General features: G+C 56.9%; 1 protein-coding gene across 2 annotated transcripts in view; it reads right to left on the bottom strand.

Moving 5' to 3' along the window:
* The window catches only part of MBP (myelin basic protein), a 108,844-nt gene extending 92,718 nt beyond the window's left edge, over positions 1–16,126 (bottom strand). Inside the window, exon 1 of one of the 2 annotated variants that reach the window (XM_075993789.1) lies at positions 15,913–16,126. The gene's annotated coding sequence lies outside the window, so the exon portion shown is untranslated. The remainder of the gene's footprint in view (positions 1–15,912) is intronic. The other variant, XM_075993788.1, reaches the window with a different exon arrangement.
* Positions 16,127–16,348: the final 222 nt, after the last annotated feature.

Here is a 16,348-nt window from a genome sequence, read left to right as displayed (position 1 = left end):
CGACGTCACCAAACAATGAATGAAATGAGCACACACACACAACACACACACATACAATACGCAAGGCACCAAGAATTGAAACATCTCACAGACCGGAACTGGTTCCGAGAGCCTCTTAAGTCCACAAGCCTCCCACCCTCCTTCCTTCCCACGCCACTGCCACCTCACACGCCCAGCCCGCACCACGCCAGACCCACCCGAGATCACGTGAGCATCAACAGGTGGGGAGACGACCACAGGACACAGCGGCCCAGGCGCGGGTGGAGCGTGGGGGATGCACAGGGAAGTGGGGAGGGGAAGCTGAGCTCTGCCTTGTTGGGGGAGGGCTGTCCCTCTCCCCCTGCCCCTCATCCCTGGCCCCCTCTGACCCTGTGTCCCCAGCCCTGGCAGCCAGGGGGACTCAGCATTGAGGGTCCTGGAGTGGCCCCCAGGCCCCACCCATGCCTGGGCCTCGTTCCTTATTCTCACCACCCAGGCCTCCGCACCCTCCCGCCTGCCCCACGCTCCTTCTGAGGTCTCTGCTTGGCCAAGCCCGCCCCACCCCGATTAGACCTTCACCCGCCTCCCCAGCCCCTGGGCCCGTGCCCTGGCATGGGGGGGGCGCCCGCAGCCCCTAGTCAGGTAGCGGCTCACACTGTCTGGGCAAGCTCCTCCACCGCCCAGCCCCCACGCGGCACACGGGGGCCTCCCGGTGCTCCCGGGAGCGGTCACAGGCAGCCCTCACTCCCGGGCCCGGGCCCACGGGCTGCCTCCTGGGGCCGGGGGCTCAGACATCCTGTCTAATGGAAGTCCGGATTCCCGCAGTGACAGCCAAGTAACAGTTTTGTCGCTTAGACGGCCACTATTTAATTCTTTCACCGTCTTACAAGTGACTAGAGAACACAACGTAATAATGGCGGTGGTTTTAAAAAGCGTTTCCACCTGACTCTCCCCACTGTGGGTTGTATCCGATGCTTAGCGACAGCCGAATCTTCGCCCCAAACCAACATGCTCTGTCTTCTTCGAATTTGGAGTCTAACACAGGAGATCGACCAGCACAGGCGTTTAAAATAAAGCGTGGGCACCGCAGCCTGGGGGCACATGCATGTGTTGGCGCATCGAGTGCCTGGGTGCCGTGGGCAGCGCCTCACCTAGCTGCGCAGGTCGAGAAACCCTCCCCGGGACCCTGCAATTTAATTGTGTCCTGCAAAATACACGTCCAGGTCCTGGCCCCAGCACGCGCCAGTGTGACCTGGTTTGGAAACAAGGTCTTCGTGGATGTCTCCAGATTGAGAGGAGGTCCTGCCGCGCTAGGGCCCCGGATCCAGGAGAGCAAGACCTGGACGTAGATGCACAGTGTCACACAGGGACAATCGCCACGTGTCAGCAGGGGCAGAGGTGGAGGGACCTGGCCCCACTCCAGGGAAGCCGAGGAGCTGGGAGAGGCCAGGAGGGGTCCTCCCCTCTGGTCTTCAGAGAGAGTGTGGCCCTGCTGATGCCCCGACCCGGGCTTCTGGCCTCCAGAGCCGGGCGAGGCGACATTTCTGCTGTTTTAAGCCAGCCCACCCGGGGCACTTGGTACCGCAGCCCCAGGAAGGTCACGTTCAGGGACGGGGCGAGCAGCGCCCTGCAGGAAGAGCAGAAGGTGCAGGTGGAGACGCTGGGGGCAGTGTAGACAGGAGGAGTGCCCGGGCAGCGGGCACGGCTTGTGCAAAGGCCCTGTGCCAGGGAGACGGCGAGTGGAGTCGAGTGTGACCCAGACAGACCGACCAGCAGCAAATCCACCCGGAACAGGGTCCCCCGAGGGCACCACACAGGTGAGACGACGACTTGCACTTCAGGAGACGAGCGATGCCCTCCGCCATTTCTGGAAGGAAATCCCAGCTCTCCTGAGCCGAGCCCGCTCTCCGGGCGGCTGCGCTTCCCCGGGCTGAGCGTTCCCGAAAGCCTGCAGTTTTCTGAGGAGGACAAGGTCAGAGCTCACGGCAGAACCCACGTCCATCCCAGAGCAGCCTTCTCCGCGACAACGCGGAGGGACGCGCCCCCAAAACATCGCCAGGGCCCACACTGGCCAGGGTCCGCGGGCGCTGACAGACAGACAGAACCAGCTCCGGAAACCCAGTCCGCACCCACGCGGGTAAGAAGTACCCGACATGAAACCCGGTCCGCACCCACACGGGTAAGAAGTACCCGGGGAGAACCCGGCTCCTGGACTTTCCGGGATGGGGCTTTTGCCCTGGGGCATCAGGTAACGTTGTCCCCAAGTCAACACTTTCTTCAGGCATGTCAGAGGTAAGTAGATGCACAGCACTGAAGAACACCGCCTTGAAGTCATCAAAAGCCATTCTGAAAGGAAAGGAGGGAATTGCAGAAAAATGGAGTTTATTGGAAATCTGACCGCAGTCCCTGAACCTACCACTTGCAGGATCAGCGGACTTTGCAGAGACAGAGTGAGGCTGCAAATGGCTGGTTCTGGCGTCCCCAGCACTGTGAATGACAACAAAGCATCTTCTCGAAGGAAGAAGAAAAAAAAAAAAAAAAAAGGCAGATCAAACCGTAGTTCATTCACGTTAGGTGAGATTGTGGAAATTTCTCGTCCCTGTATCCACAAGTCAGGACAGGTGAGACGTGCAGCGTTTGCCGCTGTTACAGAGACGGGCGGGACGTCCTCCGTGCAAAAATGGCGAGGAAGGAGGAAGCTGCCCTTGCTCCGAAGTCCTGGCGTGCCGGGCCGCGCTGTCATGCCGGGACTGGCGTGGGGAGGACTCGCCCTTCCTCTGGGGCCCTGCGGTCACGTGGGGCCGGCCGCAGGAGCGTGTGTCGGAACCTGCCAGCTGGGTGAGTCTCCGTCACGAGCGCGTCTGCGCCGGCGAGCCCAGCCACGGGGTGCAGGGAGGAAGTGGCGAGGGCCAGGGAGCAGGCGTGCCCAGCGAGACTGCCTTCCCCCTCCTGCCCCTGCCTGCAGGCCCGAGGCTCTGCCCATGTTCCCCTTATCTGCAGCGGCGACATACACGCTACTTCCTGCAGGTGCTGCGGGAACCACTGGTTAATATTTTACAGGCCCCTGGGGGTGCAAACCATTAAGTCAGAGGATGCTGCACCCCAGCACGGCTGTTCCTCTGTGGCCAGGCCACGTGTCCCATCTTCAGTGGCTTCCCCCTCCCGGGCCGTGGCAGGGAGTCATGCCTTTGCCATTTCCAAGGCCCGTGAGGTCAGACGTGACCCAGGGCGCCAGCGTTGGTAATTAGAGGGCCACGGACACTTTGGGCGTTGCTCACAGCCAGAGCCGGCAACCACAGGCCAGGGCAGTGCTCGCGCACCCGGCGTGTGCTCATTCACCTCCAGAACAACTCACACATTCCTGAGCAGCAGGCGTGACGGCCCGAGGTGGCCCGTGCATGGGCAGCGGATGTGCTGGCTCTATGAATCTACATGCCGTACATACAGTTGCACGTGCCCTGGGCCCCAAAGAGCTGTTGTCTGGGTCTGGACTAAAATAAAGCTGATCATTCTGAAAACACAGAGGACAAACGAATTCTAGAGCTGTTGATCTAGAATCTCCAGATTTCTAATCAGGGAAGAGAACGCCCTGTTGTGGCCACAGACCCCACCATGGGCCCACAGGACAGACCTGGCTCGAAGCCTATCTTCTAATCAGTGCCACGTCTCCAGAAGGGCAAGCGGCATTTTGCCGTGTCACTTCCTTCTGGAACCTCCTAGAAACTTCATATTCTAATCAGGGATAAGAATGCTACTTGTGATCATCAAGCCCACTATGGCCTCGCAGAAGAGACGGCCAGAGCCGATCTCCTACAGGGTCCCACGTCTTCACGTGGGCGTGCAGCATTTGGCCAGGTGAGTTCTTAACGGTGTGACACGCAATAGAAAGATGAAGGATGTCAGCGAGTGACAGTTATATGTAAGGAAAAGGTGAGCGGCACACCACAGGACAGCATGGATGTGCAATGACAAGCATTCTGGATGTTGGGCAGAGGAAACCTTTGACAGTGGCCCAGATTGTCGGGGTACGTGCTGTGGGTTAGGCAATGCTGGAGAGTTTGGACACCTGTCTTCTCAATCCTTTCCACCCTACGACGAGGTAGGTGCTATCATTATGCTCCACGTTTTACAGATGTTGAAGCTCAGGAGAGTAGAAGGACTGTGTAACCCAAGTCCACCCCGCATCCGGGCAAGGACGGGCAGGTGCGCCGCGCGGTCTGCACTGAGCTGAGTTTTCGTTCATGCGTGCGGCCAAGAACCAACCTGACCCTTTGGGCTTTGTTTCTCTACGCATTAATTTTTGGATTTATTAAGGAAAAGAACTCCATTGAAAGGTTAGAAGCTCACTTTCTCCCTCATCTCATACCTTTTAATAGGTGCTCTGAAGACACAAAATATATCAACAACTTCAACAAAGCTCCCATGCCTCATTTCCTTCAATGTGAAAACTGTCCCAGAGTAACGATAAATAATAAAGCATTACAAGAATGCATCACTAAATTAAGTATCTTTTAGACTCTGTTATGTGAAAAGTGGTGTTTAAATGAGTAATTCAGTAACAAACACCTGGAGTGCATGCCATAAAGTGTGAACATAACTGCCAATCAGCTTGCATTTTGAGTCTGAACATTCCAAGTGTCTTCCGCTTGCCATTTAATTGCTAGATATCTTTGGGCCTGAAAAGATCAACATCCATTCAACAGGCGATGATTTATTACCACTAGGCTGAGGCCTTGTAATTTTATTGGCCCACCAAAATCAAGATTATCCCGGATGCCCTTCATAGGACATAAAGAACGTGGTTTGAGAAACGCAAACCTCCTGCAGAGCACAGTCACTATTTACGGTTTGTCTGATGAAGTGTGATTACACCGGAATTATAATAAGATGTCTTTCATGATATCTATGGATGAACAGTCTCTTGTTTGACCCCGGTCACGATTTCAAGTGAGGATGGTCACATTTAAGACAGTGCGGAGCCTACCGAAAAGAGTGACCGGTGACGGAATGGGACAACTAAGGGTTTGGGGACTGCAAGCCCGAACCCGGCCAGTCCACGAGCCTCCTTGCTGTCCTTCTGAGGACGGGGCGGGTTCCTGTGGCTCGGTGCCCCAGTCGGCACGAGGACCCGCGTGCCTGGGACCTGGGAGCATCGTCACACGGCCAGCGCCCCCACGAGGCTCACGCACAGCCGCGGGCTGTGGGAGCTGCCGACGCCAACTCTGACGTGGAGGCTCACACTGAGACAGGAAGGGCGGAAGTTCATCTGCGTGTCTGCCAGGGGCCCCGTGCCCGAGATCACGCCAGTGACAGGGCGGAGGGCAGGATCCGAATACGCACGCCGCACGCACACACATCGCACACACATCACACACATATGTCACACATGCACATGACATGCACACATCACACACACAACACATGCACATCACACATGCACACATCACACACACACCACACACGCACATCACACATGCACACATCACACACACACCACACACGCACATCACACATGCACACATCACACACACATCACACACATCACACACGCACACATCACACACACATCACACACATCACACACACATCACACACACATCACACACATCACACATGCACACATCACACACACATCGCACACATCACACATGCACATGACATGCACATATCACACACACATAACACACGCACATCACACATGCACATATCACACACACCACACACACACACATCACACACATCACACATGCACATCACATGCACATATCACACACGCACATCACACACACATCACATGCACACATCACACACACACATCAGATGCACCACACACGCACACATCAGATGCACCACACACACATTCATATACCGCACACACACCCGTCCCACACACCCATGCACACACACACCACACCCCCATGCACAAGCAACACACAAATAGACCACACACCACATACATCACACACACTCTCACCTATCACATACCACAAACACACATACACACACTCATCACGTACACACACACCCATGCACACACACACCACACACACACCACACACCCATGCACATACACACCACACACACACCACACACCCATGTACATACACACCACACACCCATGCACACACATACCACACACACACCACACACCCATGCACACACATACCACACACACACACCACACACCCATGCACACACAACAAACAAACACACCACACACCACACACATCACTCACACACACACACACACGCACGCCGGAGGACGGGGCCCTGGGCACAGCGCGGCGGCTCCCCAGGCGCAGGCTGCTCCGAGCGAGGACACCCAGAGGAAGTGCCCGTCAGCCCCGCCCCGCCTGGCGGTGAGCCTCCCGCGGGAGCAGCCCGGCAGAGGCGAGGAGGAGTTCTGGGGACGAGGGAGGCAGAGGGAGTCACCGCCGCCACACGCCGCCCGCACTGCAGAGGAGCCGCCCGCCCCGCACGGCTGGAATCCTCAGCCGCGGATCCCTCCGGAGGGGACCGGGCGGACCGCGGGGAGCCGGCACCGCAAGACACCTGCAGCGGCCGGGCAGGCCCAGGCCCACGCGGTGCGCACAGCCACCGGGTGTAGGGCCCTCCTCCGGGCGGCAGGGCTGTCCCCAGGGCGCGAGGAGGCCCGTGGTTCGGGAAGAGCACCTCCTCGCTCAGCACTCCCAGCTGTCACCCCCAGGCCGGAGCAGACCGTGGGGCAACCTTCACCCACAGCCCTGGGGGGTTCCCAAGTCCCAGTGCAGAGAACACACGTCCCGCCGGCTCTGCCCGCCGCGGCGAACACAGACACGCCTGAAACCAAGTCGGTCCCACGGCATCTGGTGCAGCGGCAGGGCCGGGCGGCCTGCAGGCGTGCTGCCCACACCGCAGAGGCCTCAGCTCTCTCTCCCTCTCTCTCTCTCTCTCTCTCTCTCTCCCTCTCTCCCTCTCTCTTTCTTCTTCCTGGAGGCCCCGTGGGCACTCGGTCTGAGCCGGGCCTGCTTCCAGGGATGAGCGAACACCCTCTGCCTCCATCCCTCTCTGCCAGCGTGCGCCCCGGCCTTTCTCTGGCCCCACAGCATGCTACACAACGCGCACAATTACTCACAAATCCATCCCAGCAGCACAGTGCAGAGAACTTCAAAGAGCATGACTAGAAGGTTCGTCGAAGAAGACGATGGGGAGGTGCTGGGATCTGCAAGACCAGAATCACTGCCGTCGGAGCCGCCGTCTGCTGTGGGCGTCGTGGGGATTAGGCGCAGCCCCACCGAAGAGGCCAGCGGTAAACCTGGAGTCAGTTTCCAAACTCCCTTTCTGCACGTGCCGCCCAAACAAGTGAGGTTGTCTCTGAGATGACTGCATCACCCTGACCTGTACAAAAATACCAGCCGGGACCTCTTCCACCCTCACAAGCAAGGGTCGCTGTTTTGTTTCTGTTTTAGAGACGGCGAAAAATTTTGTCCGGGTTTCAATCTGCCGTCACACTGAAACTTACTTAAGTTCAGACAGCACGCTTTATTTTAGTGCTGCTAATCCTTCCCTCTCTGATCTACTTAGTTTATTTATTTGATATCAGGACTATTATCTAATGAGGCTTCAAATGTGACATTTCATGTTCACCTAAACAGGCATTTTCAGGATGGCTGTTTGCCGGGTTTATACACTTTGATGTTCCACCTCCCTTCATGTAACAATTTCCAACTCCTCGTCTGAGATGAATAAGGTTAGCTTTTAATATCTGGTTTAAATCCTTCTGTCTTCAAAAATAAGTCTTGACATAAAAAAGAATAATGATGGAGTGAAACAGTCATCATCTCCCTTTTAGAATTCCAACACCTTTCACACAGCAATAGAAATGATATATTGGAGCCGAGCTGCATTTTGCCTGTTTCTGAAATACAATTTGTCCCCTCGCAGTTCCAGGAAGATGACTGCAGCTGGTACTTGCACTTCATAAATCTTCAAGCTATCCCAGGACTATTACATTTTCAGACAGCAGAAGGAACCACGAGAAAAACAACCAAAGCACGCTCTCCCCGACATACACACACGCACAGAGACACCTAGCTCCTAAACTATCTGAGAATCACTTTCGCTTATTTTATTAAATTACTGATCTAATTTATCTGTTCTTATAAGTTGAGTAAACGTAAGCTGAATCAATCCTGCCCCCGTTCCTTAGCTGGCCGCTGCTGCTGGAGAGCGGATTTAGACCCGACTTCCGTAAACTTCAGGCTGTTTTGATGCATCAGTTGGGAGATGACAACTAGAATTAGCAGAGTCCACCTGTCTGTTATGCCAGATATTAGGACTCCGCACGACAGTACATATTAGGGCGACTACAGCACATTCGAACGGTCTTCCGGAACGTAAGTATGCAATCTGCAAGCAGAATGCGGCCAACACGGGGGGAGAGGGCCGTCCCTTGCGAGCACTGTGCAGGCAGGACGGAGCGAGAGACAGGGTAAGAAACAGCTCCAGAAAGGAGCCGTCTACACCGATAATGAGCTGGGCATTCCAGGAAGAGTCCTGAGCAGATCCCGGCAGGACCTGGGAGATGGGCAGGGAGCGGTGGCAGGTGCAAAGTGAACCGGGGTGCGGAATAGGACACACTTCACCGTGTACCTTCCTCTCCTAGGTGCAACGTCCTGCGTCGGGAATTCTGCAGCACGCTGTCTGCACATATTCCAGGGCGCTGAGCAGATAGTTTGCCTTGGAAACCTTGGCCGTGGCCTTCTCAGTTCCCTAAGGAAGCGATGAGCACTTTGAGGACAGGAATGACGTCTACTCGCTGTGCCCTGAAATGTACAGCGGGGAACTTTGCGCAAAGTAGACGGCCGTTACACCTTTTCAAAGCAATCGTGCGCCTGCTCTCCAGGGGTAGCCTGCAACGTGGCTCTGTGATTTCTGCTTCGATAGCACGTTTAGCAAACACGCTAGGTCTCCACCGTGCAAGAAACCAGACAGGTGGCACAGTAGCACTCACAGAGATGAAATGTTACTCTCTAATTGTGAAGCAAGTCTCAAAAATACATGATACAAAAAAAAAATCATATTGTCAGCGTAAAACTTTTTAAATTAACGGGTCATTCTTTCTAGTGCAAATTTGATTTGACAGTGAAGAGTAAAGAATTTCCTGATCGTATTAAAGCACGCGTTTGTGAGCCTCTGTGCGGTTCCCACGAGCTTCGGAAACCAGACACGAGCGGCCACTCACTACCTGTTTCCTTCCCTCACCTGGAGGAGCGGTCCTGAGTCTACCAGGAGCTCACTGAAATCCAGGTTCCTGGGCCCAAACCCCAAGACTGCCGTGTGCCCTGCCGGGGGCGGGTCCTAGGACTTTGCATGCACATGAATTCCCAGAGATATGCGTGCAGGTGGCTGCAGACCCCCCAGCGAGAAACACGGGAGCCGGCTCAGCCCCCCTCGCTGAGAGGACAGGACAGGCAGTGCCTGCTGGTCGCTGCAGGCGTGTCGCCTGGGAGGTGGGTACGCAGCCACCAGGCCCGTTCCACCCCCGCCGGGGAACTGAGACTGACCCAGGCAGGTTCTGCTTAGTCTTCCTTGTGTGCTGAAGACTCGGGACTTGGGGACCTGATCGGGCTCCGCGTGAAAGACAGTCCGTCCGAGTGGGGGTGCGTCCCTCCCCCGTGCAGGCTGGCGGTCACCTGGACTCGGCCTGGCGGCTCTGCGAGATGTCGTGGGAGGGGGTTCCCCCAAGCACCCTCCCTCCCCGGCACCCGGCTCCCGCTCCTGCCCGCAGGGCAGCAGGGCCGGCACTCCTACCTGCGAGGCGGACAGGGCTCTCCGGGAAGATCCCCTGTCACTGGACACCCCAAAAGGCTGATCTGGGACCCCCCCCAGAGTGCTGCTGCCCCACAGTGGACACGGCCACCTCGGAATGCCAGGCGGACACACAGCCCCTGGACCGACACTCCCCATCCCTTTGCAAATGCTTTTAGGCCCATCACCCTCTCTGACAAAGTCAGACCTGAGAGGCCCCCGCTCCGTGTGCCGAGAGCCCGGCCCTCGGTCCGCTGCCTGCCCGAGGCCACTGCGCGCTCTGTCGGCGCCGAGCCTGGCACGCAGCGGCCCTCGCTGACGTGTGGGGCGTGTCGGCCCGGGCACAGCCGACTGTGCTCCAGCTGCAAAGCTGCCAGCAGTCCCTGGCGGGGGGTCCGGATGGAATGTGGACCACTGACCAAAATAAAATCTCAGCTGTAAATGCAATCAAGTTCAACTCTGCTTTCAAAGGGACAGTCAACCCCTGGGTCACTAGTTTCTAGAGGGCTTCAAAACTGCGGGATAAAAACGAAATCAATGACAACAGGTAAGTCAGATCTGAGGTGCCATTAAAGCTAGTTTGCTTAATGAAACTTCCCAAACTGTTACTTCAACTATTTTTTTTTAATTTTACAGCTTATAATTCATGCCAAGGAGAAGCATCTCATCCTCTAGAAACATAACCAAGAGGCCCTAGAAACGGATTTCCTGGAGGGAAGTGGCGGCTCCTGGCCTGAGAGACTCTGTCCAGCTGGGGAGGGCGGCAGGTCCCCTGTCCCTGGGGAGGGCGGCGGGTCCCCTGTCCCTGGGGAGGGCGGCGGGTCCCCTGTCCCTGGGGAGGGCGGTATGTCCCCTGTCTCTGGGGAGGGCGGCGGGTCCCCTGTCCCTGGGGAGGGTGGCGGGTCCCCTGTCCCTGGGGAGGGTGGCAGGTCCTGTCATGCTGCCAGCACTCACAGCTTCTCACATCGGCATCATGTCCCATCACCACTGTGGCATGTCCCTTCCCCATCGAAAGAGATGTCTCTGTGGTCACACACTTGAAAATGTTGACTGTGTTCATAGCTATGTCTTTCTTTTCGAAAAACAAGCTGCCCTGTTACTCTATTTGATTTTTGTTTCAAAGAATCGTCTTTTTCATCGATTTTTCTCTACTGTTTTCCTATTTTCAATTTCATTGATTTCTGTCTCTCTTTTTGTTTTCTTCTTTCTACTTCCTTTGGATAGATCTGATGATCTGTTTTTACTCTCCTGAGTTGGAATTTAGATTGCTGATTAGAGACCTTGCCACTTTTCTACCCCAAGAGCGTTTGGCTCTCTGAGGTTCCCTCCCAGCTCTGCTTAGCTGTGCCCACACAGTCTGGTGTGTCAGGGTTTTGATTCTAAGAGAGGGAAACAGACTAATTCCCACGAGCAGGATCCCGGAGTGGGGGTCGTGAGGAAACCCCCTTTCTCTAGCTCCCCAAGCCCCGCCTCCCCACCCCTGCCTCCAGGCCCTTTCTTTCCATTTCTCTCTCCCCTGTGTTACTTGCCTGCTTACAAATTTTGTGTTTACGTCTCCAATATAAGACTGAATGTGTAATTTGGTTAATCACTTACAGTCAATAAAACTTCATTTTCCTTTTTGTCTCTCGGAAAATTGGTGAGCTGAATGTCAATCCTTTCACTCTTCAAGAGAGTGAGTTAATATAAAAATAAACCAGCTAAAGTACTGTTTTTGGTCACCTCCACATGCTTGGACCCCCCCTTTCATGAGGCACCCTGGAAGTGGGACGTGGACATGGGACGAGGACTCCAGGGGGTGTGGATGTGGGGGCCGTGGGCGGAGGGGGTGTGGACACGGTACGCGGACTTGCGCTTCCCGTACAACCCAGCAGCTGCACTCCAGGCATTTATTCTAGGGAAAAAATTGCCAGTCTTAAAAGTTACTTATTTTATGGTTCCATTTCTATAGCATTCTTGAAAAGGTGGAATTGCAGAAAACAGGGAGCAGATGAGTGGTGGCCAGGGTTTGGGGAGGGAAGCAGAGGCAGCTGGCGGGGCCGTAAAGGGTGGCACGGGGCCACCGGGATGAGACTGTCCTGTGTACCTTGATGTGTGGGTGGCCGCACAATTCTACACAGGTGATAAAATTACATGGCACTAACCCCACACGCACGCATCTGAAACGGCTGCATGAACACTGGTGAAATCTGCCGTCTGAACAAGGTCAGCGGACCGTGCCCACTTCCACGCTCACTTCCGGGCTGTGATGTCACACCACAGCTTGGCACGATGCTATCGCCGGGGTCACCGAGGGGAGGGCGTATGAGATGGCTGTTGCTGTTTCTTACAATGGCGTGTGAATACGTGGTAATCTCAAAACAACATTTTAAAAGCTTGCTGCAGGGAGCACCCCTTGTGTGTCCTGTGCACAGAGTGGCTGTCCCGGAGGACAGTCGAGGAACTGGAACTGTCAGGTCTCGGGCTGCACCCGCCTTTGCTCTGCTAGGCGATTCCGCTCCTGTTGACACTCCAGCTTGCAAGAACGTGAGCTCTCCTTTCCCTCCGTCTTCTCCAGTGTTTGGTATAGTCAGAACTTAAATTTCTTACCAGCATGATGACTTATTGCTGTTTTAATTTTTAATTCCCTCGTTACGGATGGGTTAAAGTTCTTTTCATATTTTATTAGTCCACCTGGGCTTTCTCTCTAGGCCATAGAGCCTGCTCAGCGCCATATTTTAGTCTCGGGTGGCTTGTTCTACATCGCTGAATTTAGGGACTTTGAATATATTCCAGACGCCAACCTCACGTAAGCCCGTTCACCCTCTGGGGCGTCCACCTACTTTCAGGACAGTGCCGCAGACCTGCCCGGGGCCGTTCACGGAGTCCGTGACGGAAGAACATTCACCTCTACATTTTTGCATTTTAGCAATGATGGAGTCTGGGGCATTTTTAAGAGCTTCGGAACGTGCACCTGAGGTTATCGCCGGGCACAGCGAGAGGAGGCTCCACCTGTGGACGGCAGCTCCCGGGTCCCCTGGGCATCCCAGCCGCCCTCTGGCCGGCCTGCCTCAGGACATCTGCCTTTCCTCGGTAAGCCCCTACCATGCATCTCCCACTGGCCCTGCTCTCCCAGGGAAGCCCGCACACGGCAGGCTTTTACAGAGATTGCAGGCCTGCTCAGGAGAACGTTCCGGCTGCTCATCTGGCACCCCGCCCGCAGGCGCCAGGGCCCCGACAGTCTGCTCTCCCCGGGGGCGCGGCTCTGCGGGCCCCTGCAGGGGCTTCTGCGGCCCTACAGAAGTGTCTAATGGCTACTTACTTAAAATCCTACGAAGAGTAACCAGAATACGGTCTTTTCCTCTTTACTGACCACTGCGAAAGTTAAGGAGAGGATGATACGAGCAAAGGCAGAAGACAGTTCCCTTAGGGCCGTGTCATTCTGAAAAGGGAGCACGTTTTGCCAGGCATCTCCCTCGAACCTCAACCGAACCTCAACCCCCGACAGCCACGGGTGCAGGATTCTCACTCACGGTGGGATCAAAATGAAAGAGAAGCCTTTGCAGGGTGTCCTATCCAGCAAGGCCACGCCGGGCGGCAAGCAGGAGCTGGCGGCAGAGGCCTAGACTGAATCCTGCCTCTTCCCAGTTGGGTGTCCTTGGGGTGACTTACCCTCCTGGGCCTTGTTTCCTCGTCAGTAAGAAACGGGGCTATTAATAGGACGGTGACATCAGACGGGAGCATCCTGGGCAGCTAGGGTGTCATGCCAGGTGACAAATGGCTCTGAGAAGAGAGCCTGGCGGTTTGCAAGCGGTCAACAAATGCCCCCTAGTAACAGAAAAGGCACGGAGGCCGCTTCAACCTGAAGTGTGTCGTATTTTTAAAGAATGTAGAGAGAAACTAAAGTCAAGCAAAACAACCTTCAATGAACATTTAAAAATCAGGCAGAGATAGAAAGATTGGTCTCTGCTTTTGGGCGGTCAGTGGACACCCTCCTATGGACACACAGTCACCCCGCCAGCGAGGGGCTGTAGGAACTGATGCTCAGTGTCACCAAACCAACCACACACCAGGTCTCAAATAGTCTCTCGTCTCACACTTCCTTATCTCTGTACAGAACTGTGGGTTTTGTTTTGTTTTGTTTTGTTTTGTTTTGAGACAGAGTCTTACTCTGTTGCCCGGGCTAGAGTGCCGTGGCGTCAGCCTCGCTCACAGCAACCTCAAACTCCTGGGCTCAAGCGATCCTCCTGCCTCAGCCTCCCGAGTAGTTGGGACTACAGGCATACGCCACCATGCCCGGCTAATTTTTTCTATATGTATTTTTAGTTGGCCAATTAATTTCTTTCTATTTATAGTAGAGATGGGGTCTCGCTCTTGCTCAGGCTGGTTTTGAACTCTTGACCATCCTCCCGCCTTGGCCTCCCAGAGTGCTAGGATTACAGGCGTGAGCCACCGCACGGGGCCTAGAACTGTGGCTCTTTATAAGGATTTTCAAAGTGGATTTAAACCAAATAGCTTTTGTTTAACCCTGAGTTAACAGAAGTGGTCAGTTAATAGAGGTGGTCAATTCAGAACAGTCAAATCCTTGGGAGTTACTGCACCGACATTCACAATAATCTTTAACTGGATTCGTTCTCCTCAGGTTTCTGTTTATTCCACATAAAAAAAAACAAAACCCTGCTGCTGCCGGCACTTTGCCTTGGCCGTAGACACAGGCACTGGGTGGGGGGCTCCTCACAGTCCTGGCCTTCACTAAGAAGCAGCCCTGTTCCAGGCAGACGTGGGGCGTCTGGAGGGGCCCCAGCCTCCCAGAGGGCCCCTCATTACAGAGTGGCTGCAGGAAGCTCCCCGGCAGGGTCATGCCTGACTCAGGGCGGCCCCTGACTGGCAGCTGACTGTCTGCAGAGTGTCTCCCTGACCTTGGCAGGGGAAATCGGCGCACACAGGTCTCGGATGGGATGCCCCTAAAGTTTCCTGCCCCGGAAAACCTCTCTTTCTACTCCGCGTCCTGCGGCCAGAGGGCAGCGGTCTCCCTGAACACGGTCCACCACCCTCCTAGCACGTCCCAGCAAGCCCAGCACCTGTCACCCACCGGGTACCCAAACACGTGCTGCTAGCTGATTCTCAGGTTGCTGCAACTAGGAAACAGAAAGAGGAGCCAGAACGCCTCCCTCCTGCCAGTCTCACTCGGATCCCCAAGAAACCGGAACCTTTCCCCAACGCCTCTCCACTCTCCGAACCAGGGGGCCACAGTAGCTGCTGAAAGAAGCAAAGCCCCGCAGAAGACCTAGAGTGATGGTGACAGTCACGCAAGCTGACTTGGGGGGCGAATCCCGCCGGAGGAGTCGCACCCAGGAGGTGCCCGCGGGGCAGACCCGAGCAGTGCGGGCCACAGCGCGCGGCACGGGCCCGAGCTGGCTGCAATTGGGCTCAGGTGGGCTCAGGTGGGCTCAGGTGGGCTCAGGTGGGCTGCCCGCGCGCGCCGGCAGAGGAAGGCAGACAGGCCAGGGAAGGCGGAAGCCGGGACAGAGTCGTAACCGCCCTTGTTGCTCAAAGGGAAACTGCTTCGCCCTGGGGGAGGGGCGGGGCGCGGTCGTCCGCTTGGCCCCAGGTGTTTAATTAGGGGGCTCTTTAAGCCGGACCGACCCCCACACCCCTTGCCCTTAGGCTCCCACCAGCAGTCTCTGCACCTGCCCGGCTGAGAGCGACCTCTGTTGACCGGTGTCACCTCCCACCTCTAAACTTTCCCCCACCCCCACGGCCGGCCGTTGTTTGAGCGACCCGGGGCGCCAGGCTTGGCCAGAGCCACCCCTGGAAACCTGGCAGGTTCCAGTCCGCGCCGCTGTAGGCCCGCGTCTACACCCGCGCCCAACCCCTCGCGGGTGGGATCTGGGTAGGGACGTAGTGTCAGGTCTGGGAGGCCACCGGGTGGCCACCTGCCCGGCCACCTGCGCCGGCGACCAGGTGAGCCCCGCGCGTTCCCGGTCCGGAAAGGGACCCGGAGTCCTGCCGCGGGGCCGCGCCTGCCCCCGGCCCGCCGCGCTCCAGTCCCGCTTCCCGCCCCCGCCCCAGCCATCCCGCCCAGGTCTCCGCGGTCCCCGCTCAGAGGGGCGCGGAGACAAAGGCGCCGGAGCCTCCCGCCCGTCCCCGGCGAGGATCACCCACCGGCGCTGTGCTCGTTGCTCCGAGGCCAAGGGGCACCGCGGGGTCCTAGGCCGTGTTCCCTCGCCCGGGTCCGGGGGGCTGGTCCTTGCGCCAGGCGCGGGCGGCGCAGGGGCCCCGTGCCGCCCGCCGCCTTCCGGGGTCGGGAAACTGGGGCCGCCAGGGCCGCAGGCTCGTCCTCGCTGGCGCGCGGCGGTGACTGACGGCGCTGCTCCGAGGGACGGGCGCGCACCCCGCTTCCCCGCCCCGCCTCCCGGGCCGCCCGCCAGCCAGGTAAACACCGCTGGCTGCTGGCAGCCCGCCCACCTGGACGCCCGCCCCGCGCCGCGCGGGGGCCGGAGGAGGAAGGACCTGGGCGGCCCTGCCCACGCGGATGGGGACCCGCGGGGACACGCGCGCACGGTCAGCCCTCGGGAGTGGGGCCGGAGCTTCGCCCGCT

Source organism: Microcebus murinus, chromosome 17, assembly GCF_040939455.1.
Source record: "Microcebus murinus isolate Inina chromosome 17, M.murinus_Inina_mat1.0, whole genome shotgun sequence".
Lineage (NCBI taxonomy): Eukaryota > Metazoa > Chordata > Mammalia > Primates > Cheirogaleidae > Microcebus > Microcebus murinus.
The sequence above is the reverse complement of the archived record's forward strand: the minus strand, read 5'-3'. Positions and strand labels throughout refer to the sequence as shown.